At 42.4% G+C, this 12,306-nt stretch overlaps 1 long non-coding RNA gene across 2 annotated transcripts; it reads left to right on the forward strand.

The window, feature by feature from the left end:
* The first annotated feature begins 385 nt into the window (after nucleotides 1–385).
* Nucleotides 386–4,467, forward strand: LOC121010352 (uncharacterized). 2 transcript variants are annotated; one of them, XR_005781118.1, is made up of 4 exons: nucleotides 386–522; nucleotides 723–902; nucleotides 1,520–1,604; nucleotides 4,414–4,467. It is a non-coding gene; the product is annotated as an uncharacterized LOC121010352 (long non-coding RNA). The 2 variants fall into 2 exon arrangements; XR_005781117.1 differs by having other exon boundaries at nucleotides 388–605.
* The last annotated feature ends 7,839 nt before the right edge of the window (nucleotides 4,468–12,306 follow it).

A 12,306-nucleotide genomic window follows, 5' to 3' on the forward strand; every position in this document is an offset into this window, starting at 1 on the left:
TCATGCTCTGTCTCTCTCTGTCTCAAAAATAAAAACATTAAGAAAAAAAAATTTTTTTTAAGTGCTCTGGCCCTTTAAAAAGTCAGAGGCGGGTTAAGACAGCAAAGGAGGAGGTGTACGAAGCTGACGTAAAAAGCTTCATGCCACATTTAAATGAGCATGCGTTAAAACTCTTCTTCCCTCGCCACGTTCCTTCACTCAAATGCGCGTGCGCTGCCTGAACCTGGGTGTGTGGGGCGGGGGGTGTCGGCTCCGCCCGCCTACTTAGGTGGGCGGAGACAGTCGCGTGAGTTCGGTGAGCCAGATTCTCCCGCGCTATTAACCAGCCCGCCCCCTTTTGCACATGCGTGTACATCAGTACTAGACCCGTGGGTTGTTGAGAGGCTGTGGTGTTGCGCCTGCGCTATAGACCTCCCTGCCGGAAGTGGGCGGACCGCGTTCCAAAGCCTAAAGGGCGGAGGGAGAAAGCGCGGCAAAGATCTGTGTTGCTGAATGGAACGCTGAATCCGGACACTGCCTCAGGTGCCCTGCTGCAGAACTACTGAGCCTAGAAATGTAAAGACCAGAATATGGTCAGAGAGAACTTACTTTTCGATTTTAAAAAGGTTTTACAAGATTATTGTGTTTACATGTGTGTTAAATGAAGATTTTAAGGAAAGGGAGGATTTCCCCTAAATTTCCTTCCCCCCCGGCCCCCCCCCCCCGAATTCTTACATTTCTAGAAGACTTAAGGAGTCAAAGAGATATTTGAATGCCTATATGCCCAGTTGGAGAACAAGTATTCTGGCCAAAAACAAAAAACCAGAGTATGTTCTCAACCACAGAAACGTTCGTCCCTAGTCAGGAAACCATTAGGAAGATACATTAAATAAGAGCCGGAAAAGAAAGAAATCTGCATCAAGGTAAGTGATTTTGTGTCGTTAAAATTGTAAACGTTTTGGGGCGCCTGGGTGGCGCAGTCGGTTAAGCGTCCGACTTCAGCCAGGTCACGATCTCGCGGTCCGTGAGTTCGAGCCCCGCGTCGGGCTCTGGGCTGATGGCTCAGAGCCTGGAGCCTGTTTCCGATTCTGTGTCTCCCTCTCTCTCTGCCCCTCCCCCGTTCATGCTCTGTCTCTCTCTGTCCCAAAAATAAATAAACGTTGAAAAAAAAATTTAAAAAAAAAATTGTAAATGTTTGAAGGTCTCTTGTGTCAGTTCATCAACTTTATTCCATAACCATTTGTGGAAAGCATATTATGTTTCATACGTGTGCACCTTACTGGATACTAGAGATTCAAAGATGGATATAACAATTCAACCTCTATCCTTGAAGAGTTCACACTGTGGGGCTCAGGGATAGGACTCCCCCTGGGCAAGGTCTTGAAAGTGGGTATGATAGTGCAAAGTGACTCTGAAGACTGTCTTGACCTCAAGATGGCAGATGGTGTCCTATGAACAAAGTGGGGTAGCCTGGGGGGAGAGGAGATTAGACGCCAGTGGTCAGGAACCTGTGTGTTTTCTTGAACTTCCTTTGATACAGGGGATGAGGCAGAAGGTGACTTTTGGACCACAGTGACCCGGTTAAACAGGGAGAAGCTGGAAAACTCTAAGAACGTCTCAAGCTGGTGAGCAGAGAAACCTCCATGCCAAGAGTTATAAATCCTAATCAAGGACCCAAAAACTGAAGGGAAAGGAAAAGTGATTCTTGGGTATTCTGATGAAGTTACTCAGACATTCTATGGAGCTGGGGAGAAAAGATTTTCCCTTTTGGATAACTACCATCTCCTTAAACTATCTCCTCCTTGAGAGATTGGATCTTAGAAGGGTCCTAAGTCAGGGCTCCTGGGTGGCTCAGTTGGTTAAGCATCTGGCTTCAGCTCATGGGTTCAAACCCTTTGTTGGGCTCTGTGCTGACAGCTCAGAGCCTGGAGCCTGCCTCAGATTGTCTCTGAATCTCCCTGCCCCTCCCCCGCGCACGCACGCTCTCTCTGTCTCTCTCTCTCTCTCAAAAATAAATAAAACATTAAAAAAAAAAAAAAAAAGAAGAAGAAGGGTCCTAACCCAAGAATGCACCTGCTGTAGAAATGAACTGCTTCATAAATGCCTTGCAAGGGACACAGAAAAATAGTGAAAAAGCAAACAAACCTTAAATTGACTCAAAATATACCCCATTAGTACCATTTTTCCCCTTAGAGGATTCACACAGGCCTCATGCTAAGAAGGGCTTTGTGTTTGGCTTAATGCTTTGCTGTCACCATTTTGAAATTCTTAATTTCTTTAAAAATTTTTAAATATTTTATTTATTTTGAGAGAGAGCATGAGTGAGCCTGGGAGGAGCAGAGAGAGAGAGAGAGAGGGAGAGAGAGAATCCGAAGCAGGCTTCTTGCTGTCAGCGCAAAGCCCGACATGGGACATGAACCCACGAACTGTGAGATCATGACCTGAGCTGAAGTTGGACACTCAACCAACTGAGCCATCTGGGTGCCCCAGAGACCAGACATTTCTGTTGTTAAAGGCCCCTAGTTTGTGAAACTGTGTTACAACAGCCCTAGGAAGTGAATAGTTTCCCATAGGTCCTTAAAAAACTACTTGATGAATAAATGGATTGATGAATAAAGTATAATTGTATTGTCTCTGGCTCTTTAAAAGATGACAAACCTATCAAGATAATAACTCCCCTTTTTTTCTTTTTTTTAAAGCAGTCTCCATGGCCATTGTGGGGCTTAAATTCATGATCCTGAGATCAAGAGTCTCGTGCTCTACTGACTGAGCCAGCCAGGCACCTCAGTATCCCTTTAACTCCAGTGAATGGTTGAAAAACTGGTCCTTTCCACAACCTACTTCATTTTCTCCCATTTTATAATCACTGCATTTGATACTGACTTTGTCCTGTGTCTCACACATGTCCTGGACCGTGATAATATGGGCGGGTAGAGTGCGTGGCTGTGGTTCCCTGCAGTAGACCCTATTGGTTGCTACTGAAATTTGATCCCCTTTCCTTCTTGATGGCAGATCTCCAAATGTATGAGCTTCCCTCTTGTTCAGGGAGGGTGACCCCCACCTCCCAGAGCCAGGGGGTAAATTATCATTGAGCAAGTCTTTTCTGTAAACATAGTAAATATTTTTTGGCTTTAAAGGTCAGATGTTTAAAGGCAACAATATATAACTATATTTCTAAAATGTTGAATGAAATTGAGATTGTGTTATAAATGATATGGACCTCATTCAAAACTCAAAACGTTAGGCTCTGCTGTAGTTCATTCAGGCTTCTGTGACAAAATACCATAGGCTGAGTGGCTTATAAACAACAGAATTTTATATCTCACAGTCTAGAGGCTGGAAGTCCAGCCTGGTCAGGTAAATGCCCTCTTCCAGATTACAGACTTGTTTCCTCACATGGTAGAAGGGGCTAGGGAGCTCTGTGGGATCTCTTTTATAAGGACACTAATCCCATTAGTGAGGCTCCACTCTCATGGCCTAATCACCTCCCAAAGGCCCTACTTCCTAATACCAGCACATTGGGCACTGGAGTTCCAACATGTGAATTTGGGGGGACACAAGCATTTAGGCCATAGCAGGCCCTAAATATAAATTATTAATAAGAAAATCTCATGGGGTGTCTGGGTGGCTCAGTTGATTATGCATCCGACTCAGTTTCAGCTCAGGTCATGATCTCATGGTTTCGTGGGTTTGAGCCCCGCTTCAGGCCTGCGCTGACAGTGTGGAACCTGCTTGGGATTCTCTTTCTCTCTCCCTCTCTCTGCCCTTCCCCTGTTCATGCTGTCTCTGTCTCTCTCAAAAATAAATAGACTTAAAAAAATTTAAAATACAAAAAGAAAATCTCCTGATCTTAGGTACCTTTCCAAGGAAGAGTTTGGTATTACAAATCTATTCCTGTATCCCAGATAGTTATGTTAGTTTTTGTGGTAAAACAAACAGCAACCTGTTTCTCAGTGGCATCCAGCAAAGAACATTTCTGTAGCTTATTCAGTTTTGCTGGTCCAGGCTGGCCTTCGTTAAGGCAGTTCTGCAGCAAGTGTCTCTCATTGTCCCTCTGGGATCAATGGGCAGCTCAGAAATACTTTAACTGCAATGGCAGGAGTGTGAGAGAGCAAGCCTATTCGTTCAAATGCTTTTTAAATCTTTGGTAACGGACGAAACAAGCTACATGACCAAATCTCAAATGAAGTATAGGAAGTACACTCTGCCTAGGGAGTGTGGAGTGAGTGCTCTGTTGATCTGGTTACAATGAGTCCTTTACAACAAAATTTTCTATACAAGCTACTTTGTCAGATTCGTAGCAATGGTGTGATGAAAAACAAAAACAAAAAGAAACCTGGGACAAGCCCCTGCACTGTAATTTACTGGATAATCTGGACAGCTTTCTTTCCTTTTTTTTTTTTTTTCTCATTGTTTTATTTATTTTCAAGAGAGAGAGAGAGATTGAGAGCATGCAAGCAAGCGAGGAAGGGGCAGAGAAAGAGGGAGATACAGAACCTGAAGCAGGCCCCAGGCTCCAAGCTGTCAGTGCAGACGACATGGGGCTCAAACTCAAGAACTGTGAGATCATGACCTGAGCTGAAGTCAGATGCTTAACCAACTGAGCCACCCAGGCGCCCCTGGACATCTTTCACTCTCTGAATCTCAGTTTCCTCATCCACAAAATACACAATAAAAACATTTACCTCTCAGGATTGTTATGATGATTAAATGAAAATGTTTGTGAAAGTGCATTGTAAACAGTTAACACCTGTCCACATCGAAGGTGTGTGGAAAATGTATTTTTTTATTTTTTTTAATTTTTTTCTTAATTTTTATTTTTGACAGAGAGAGAGAGAGACAGAGCATGAGCAGGGCGAGGAGGGGGGTGGTGGGCGACAGAGAGAGGAAGACACAGAATTGGAAGCAGGCTCCAGGCTCTGACCTGTCAGCACAGAGCCCAACGCGGGGCTTGAACTCACAGACCACAAGATCATGACCTGAGCCGAAGTCGGACGCTCAACCGACTGAGCCACCCAGGCGCCCCAAGTTTTATTTTTTTAAGTAATCTTACAACCCAAAGTGGGACTCGAACCGATGACCCTGAGATCAAGAATTGCATGGTCTTCTGACTGAGCCAGCCAGGCGCTGCTGGAAAATGTATACATGGTGATGTTTGCCCTGTTGTCAACCCAAGTAGAGAGCTGGGAGGTGCTGAGCAGTTGGTAAATTTTTTAAAGTGCTTTTTCTGTCAGGTGGCACTATCTCCCCATTTCAAATAGCCCAAAAGCAGCTTTCGTGAAAACCCACTTAGATTTTTTGTAAACCATCAACACACTTTTCAAAGGTACTGCAAAAAGGCAGAAGGTTTGAACTCTTAGGGAGTATGAACCACTTTGGAAGACACTTTGGTATGATCTGGTGAAATTGAAAGTATGAGTAACCTTGCCTTAGGCGAATATATTCTTTCCCTTTTTTTTAGTTAAAAAATGTATTGAAGTACAATTGACATACTGTGTTATATTACAGGTGTACAACATATCGAGTCAGTGCTGCTTTTTTTTTTTTTTTAGTGTTTATCCATTTTTGAGACAGAGAGAGACAGAGCATGAATGGGGGAGGGTCAGAGAGAGGGAGACACAGAATCCGAAACGGGCTCCAGGCTCTGAGCTGTCAGCACAGAGCCCGACGCGGGGCTCGAACTCACAGACCGCGAGATCATGACCTGAGCCGAAGTCGGCCGCTTAACTGACTGAGCCACCCAGGCGCCCCTTGAGTCAGTGCTTCTATTCATTAGTCAATGCTCACCGTGATAAATGTAGTTACCATTGGGGCGCCTCTCCCCCTCTTCCCTGGCTCACGCTCTCTCCTCCTCTCTCAAAAAAATAAAATAGGTAATAAATAAATTTTTAAAAATGTCCCGAATAGGCAAATCCATAGAAACAAAAAGTACATTAGTGATGGTCAGAGAATGGGGATGAGGGGGAAGAGACTGGCTGCTAAAGATGTGAGGTTTCTTTTTGGGGTGATGAAAATGTTCTGGAATTAGTACTGATGGCTGCACGAGTCTTTGAGTATACTAAAAACCACTGAATTGTGCATTGGTTTTTAAAAAAATGTGTATTTATTTTTGGGAGAGAGCGAGCATGAGTGGGGGAGGGTCAGAGAGAGAGGGGGAGACAGTGGGTCCAAAGCAATTTCTGTGCCGTGACCGCAGCAAGCCCGATGCGGGGCTTGAACCCAGAACCTTGAGATCATGACCTGAGCCAAAGTCAACTGACTGAACCACCCAGGCGCCCCCTGAATTGTGCACTTTAAAGAGTGAATTTTATGGTAAGTGACTCACATCTTAAAACTTGTTATAAATAATATATGTTTTTGCCTGCTGTGTGCCAAGCACTGTGCCTGGCGCTGGGATTGCAAAAATGAGCAAAGCTAGACAGAGCTCCTACTTACATGTAGTGTTTGTCATGTTAAATACTGCATCACACAAAAGATCTTGGAAGATCTTCAAAGGGAGGGCAGTCCTGATTCGTAACACAACACTTCTCAGTTTTTCTGCCTTGTAGCATTGTTGTTATGACGAAACAAGGCTTCAAATCTCCTTTCTCAATGAAAGGAAGTAAAGGTGATGCCTGCCCCCTACACCGTACCGTGAGGGTAACTAACAAGGGAAGAGAGCCCTTGAGTATAGAATGGAAAAGATGAAAGCATCACATTACAAAGATGTTTGATTTTTTTCTGCTTTTTATTTTATTTTGGGAAATTTCAAAAGAGAGAACAAAGGAAGGAGGGAAAGTTTTTACTTCTGAAATCTGCATATAGGAAAATGCAAAAAACATGTATAGCTTAACAAAGAATTATGAATAGTCAATAATATTGGAATAATGTTGTATAGGGACAGATGGTGACTAATTTTTTTTTTTTTTAGTAGGCTCCACGCCCAACATGGGGCTGGAACTCTCGTCCCTGAGATCAAGAGTCGCATGCTTTACTGACTGAGCCAGCCAGGTGCCCTTGTTTATTTGTTTGTTTGTTTACATTTTTTTTCAACATTTATTTATTTTTGGGACAGAGAGAGACAGAGCATGAACGGGGGAGGGGCAGAGAGAGAGGGAGACACAGAATCGGAAACAGGCTCCAGGCTCTGAGCCATCAGCCCAGAGCCCGACGCGGGGCTCGAACTCACGGACTGCGAGATCGTGACCTGGCTGAAGTCGGACGCTTAACTGACTGCGCCACCCAGGCGCCCCTGTTTGTTTGTTTAAAATAAATTTTAAAAATTAAAAAAATTTTTTTCAGGTAACTCCACATGCAAAGTGGGGCTCAAACTCACAAACCTGAGATTGAGTCACACACTCCCTTGACTGAGCCAGTTCCTGGTATTGTCCGTCTTTTTGACTTTAGCCATCCTAGTGGGTGTTAAATGGTATCTCATCATTTGACTTTTATTCATAATGACTGTAATAATGTTGAACTCAGTAGATATTTGTTAAATGCAGGGATAATCATGGAAATTTCCAGTTTAAGTAGCTGCATCAAATTTGTACACTGGTTTTTTAAATTAGTACTTGAATTGTTTTCTTATTACAAAAGTAGTACATGCTGAAATGACGATCGAAATAGTGGTTACCTTTGTGGGGAGGGAGGGAGAAAGTTATGTATGATCAGGGAAGAGGAGGGGCGCCTGGGTGGCGCAGTCGGTTAAGCATCTGACTTCAGCCAGGTCACCATCTCGCGGTCCGTGAGTTCGAGCCCCGCGTCGGGCTCTGGGCTGATGGCTCAGAGCCTGGAGCCTGCTTCCGATTCTGTGTCTCCCTCTCTCTCTGCCCCTCCCCCGTTCATGCTCTGTCTCTCTCTGTCCCAAAAATAAAATTAAAAACGTTGAAAAAAAAAAAAATGATCAGGGAAGAGGAACATGGGGTTATCCAGGTGATGGCAATCTTATTCTTGATGTCGGTCTTAGTTGCACAGATTATATTTATGATTATTATTTAAACTGTATACAAAAATATATATGCACTTTTCTGAATATATGTCACAATAAAAAATGTTCTCAGTGTTGAAAATTTGGAATCAAGTATTTTGTTTTATTAAAGATGAAGAGCACTGAAATATTTCTACCACGTAAGCTTTGGGAATGATAGTTTTTTAGGTGGGAGGAAAAGGAATATCTGTTAAATCTTGGTTAAACAAACTTTTTGCCTTTTGTTGGAAGAAACAAATTCTGAGAAGTCACCAGCAGGTGGTGCAATGAAACAAGAGTTACAGCCTAAAAAGCAAACCAAAACAAAAACATGAAAAGCAGCCAACACTCCACTTGGTCACTGGAAAACATTTTTTTTTTTTGCGAATTTCCTACTATCTACAATATTCCTCCAGTATCTGCCATCATACAAAAGAATCTGATACTTACGGTTTCACTGGGGAACTGTCAGACCTGATTCTTCAAATGCTGTGAACAAAGAGAAAAACATAGACACTGAGTGATTTCTATCTTTTGTTTCTACTGAGGGTCTTCAAAAGAATAGGATCGGCTGGGACTCATATAGGGCTTTTGTGTCTGCAAAAAATAATAGTAATAAATACATTCCTCAAATATTCTTAGGTGGCTTTTGGCTTTCGAGGTGAATTAGGAAGTGTTCAGTTTCTAAACCTTTATCAAGCACTTCTTTCCACTTATCTCTGGTTGATAACAGCCATTGGAGGTTGGGGAAAATTTCACTAGAAAATTAGTAATAGAAAGTATAAAGAGAAAAAACACATTTTAATCTGGAGACTAAGCCAAAAAAGGGATCACCTTGGTCATCATACCTTTCATCAGGATACATTTTTTAGGGCGCCTGGGTGGTTCAGTCGGTTAAGTGGCTGACTTCGGCTCAGGTCATGATCTTGCAGTTTGTGAGTTCAAGCCCTGCATCGGGCTCTGTGCTGACAGCTCAGAGCCTGGAGCCTGCCTCAGATTCTGTGTCTTCCTCTCTCTCTGTCCCTCCCCCTGCTCACACTCTGTCTCTCTCAAAAATAAGTAAACATTAAAATTAAAAAAAATTTTTTTTAATGCTTATTTATTTTTGAGACAGAGAGAGACAGAGCATGAGCAGGGGAGGGGCAGAGAGAGGGAGACACAGAATCCCGGGCAGGCCCCAGGCTCTGGGCTGTCAGCACAGCCCAACGTGGGGCTTGAACTCACAAACTGCGAGATCATGACCTGAGCTGAAGTTGGACACTTAACTGACTGAGCCACCCAGGTGCCCTGAGGAGAATGTTCTCGATTATGGGAAATGCTCACTAACGTATTCAGGAGTGATAGGGCAAAGCAAAGCAGCAAAGCAGATCAGCAATCTAAAATGGGCCCGGAAAAAAAGTTCTTTGTACTGTACTTGCAGCTTTTCTTTAAGTTTGAGATTGTTGAATAAGTTAAAACATTTTTATATAGAAGTATAATCAACTCACAGAAAGGGAGAAAATATTTGCAATTGTGTATATAAGGGACTTGTATCCAGAATATATAAAGAACCCTTACAAGTCAACAATAAAAAGGGAAATAATCCCATTTTAAAATGAGCAAAAGATTAGAACAGACATTTCTCCAAAAGAAGATATACTAGCGGTCCACAAACACATGAAAAGACACTCAACATTTTTAGTGATTAGGAAAACACAAAATCAAAGCCACAGTGAGATACACTTCACACAAAACTGCAAGGATGACTAAAATGACAGTCAATAACAAGTGTTGACAAGGATGTAGAGAAATTGGAGTCTTTGTGCATTGCCAGTGAGGGTGTGAAATGGTGGGGCACCTTTGGAAAAAGGTTTGGCAGTGCTTCAAAATGTTAAAAGCAATTACCATCTGACTCAGCAATTCCACTCTTTGGTGATACCAAGAGAAGAGACAAGACCTGGGGCGCCTGGGTGGCTCTGTCGGTTAAGCGTCTGACTTTGGATCAGGTCATGATCTCATGGTTCATGAGTTCCAGCCCTGAGTCGGGCTCCACACTGTCAGTGCTTGGGAGTCTCTCCCTCTCTCTCTCTGCCCCTCCCCTGCATGCACTCGCTCCCTCTCTGCCTCCCTCTCTCTCAAAAAAACTTTAAAGTGTGGCCTAGTCAAGTTGACATATGAAATTAACCATCACAATATCTCAATAAAGCTATTGTTAAAACAATATATAGGGGCACCTGGCTGGCTCAGTTGGTGGAGCATGTGACTCTTGATCTTGGGGTTGTGAATTTGAGTCCCACGCTGGGTGTAGAGATTACTTAAAAACAACAAGAACAACAATATATACTATTCAAAACTGTCAAGGTCCTGAAAACCAAGGAAGCACTGAGTTACTATCACAGAGGACAGGAGACTCTGGAGACACGATGCCTAAATTCAACGTCAGGTTGAATTCTGGAACAGGAAAAGGACATCAATGGAAAAACTGGAAAAATCTGAACAAAGTCTGGGATTTAGTTTATAATAATTGCCTGTGTTAATTTCTTGGTTTTGATAAAGCTGCCATGGTTATGTAAATTGTCAGCAAGAGGGAAAACTGAGTGAAGAGTACATAGGAACTCTCTGTACTATCTTTGCAGCTTTGCAAATCTAAGATTATACCAAAATAAAATGCTTACTTTTAAATTTATTTTTTATTTATTTTTTAATGTTTAATTTTTTAAAAAAACCAAATCTATAGTCAGTAATTTCTGGTACTTACATAGTGTTGGGCACTTTATGTCAATGCATTAATCCTCACAACAGTCCTAAGAGAGCAACCCCCAGTTCATAGAGAAAATGAATTATGGACTCAGGGTCATGCATCTGGCAAATGCGAGAGCTGGAATTTGAATTCATGTTTGTCTGGCTGGGCCAAATAAATCACACCCCCATCAAGCCCCAGGACTTTTAGCCCTAGGTAGGTCCAGTAATGCAAATAACTGAATAAGGACAGAAAGGGTATTTTGATACCTGAAGAGTAAATATTAAATAAATGTAATTTAATACTCATGTTTGCTGTTTAATTATAAACCTGTGAACAGAAAGATAGGGGCTTAAAATTTATCAAACAGTGAAAAGGATTTCAGGAAAAAAAATCCCATCAATTTATGTGAGCAAGTGTTTCTCTTACACTAAATTCACCCAGTCTTTTTTAGGGTGCACAAATGACCATGTGCCTTTAATCAGTATATACACATTATTTTGGGCTCTACTTTTTTTTTTTTTTTTAAGGTTTATTTTTGAGAGAGAGAGAGAGAGAGAGAGAGAGAGCGCACAAGGGGGGGGGGGGCAGAGAGAGAGAGGGAGACACAGAATCCAAAGCGGGCTCCAGGCTCTGAGCTGTCAGCACAGAGCCTGATGAGGGTCTCAAACTCACAAACCATGAGATCTGAGCCGAAGTTGGACACTTAACTGACTGAGCCACCCAGGCGCCCCTGGGATACACTTTTTTACTTATCACGATTTAATATACTTGTTTATAGGCATTCATTTAGTCCCATAGCGATCATCTCAATAGCTATATATTATTGCATGAACTAGACTATAGCTTACTTCACCGTTTCTCTGTTGTGGGGCATTTGGGATGTTTCCAGTGCGTGGCTGATCTAAAAAGTGCTGCTATAAACATCTTTGCACAAGTTGCTTGTTAAAATCTTTGGGACTATTTTGAGCAAGGGCATTTGTGTGAAGCAGATGAAGGAAAAGTCCCTGGAATTTTCAGTTCTCCTTGGACTTTTTTTAGAATTAGGTCTTGGTGTCTTGTAATGTGTACATAACACAGCTACCAGTAGCTGGATGATCTTGGGTAAGTTCCTTCACCTCTCTGCAACTTGGACACTTGCTATTTAAAATGTCCTTGGACCAGTGATATTGGCTGGGAGCTTGTAGAATTACAGGACCTCTGGCCCTTCCTAGAGCCTACTGAATCAGAATCTGCATTTAACGAGATCTTCAAAAGGTAGTTCTTGGTCATATCAAAAGTTGAAGAAACTGGGGTGCCTGTGTGTCTCAGTCAGTTAAACATCTGACTCTTGGTTTCGGCTCAGGTCATGATCTCATGGTTCCTGAGATCAAGCTCTGAAGTGGTTGTATGCTGACAGCATGGAGACTGCTTGGGATTCTCTCCCTCTCTCTCTCTCTGTCCTTCCCCCACTCATGAATTCTCTCTCTCTCTCAAAATAAATAACTTTTTTTTTTAAGTTGGAGAAACTATGCCTTAGAATATTCACCTGTCAAACAGGGAGAATAGAGGTCCTTCCTCAAGCTGTTGTGAAGACTTAATGCATTAAGGCATATACATAAAGTGTATACAAGAGCACTAGACACATAGTGCTTTCTATGCGTTTGCTACTTTTTTTTTTTTT

Source organism: Herpailurus yagouaroundi, unplaced genomic scaffold (genome assembly GCF_014898765.1).
Source record: "Herpailurus yagouaroundi ecotype Mexico unplaced genomic scaffold, PumYag 191, whole genome shotgun sequence".
NCBI classification, from domain to species: domain Eukaryota; kingdom Metazoa; phylum Chordata; class Mammalia; order Carnivora; family Felidae; genus Herpailurus; species Herpailurus yagouaroundi.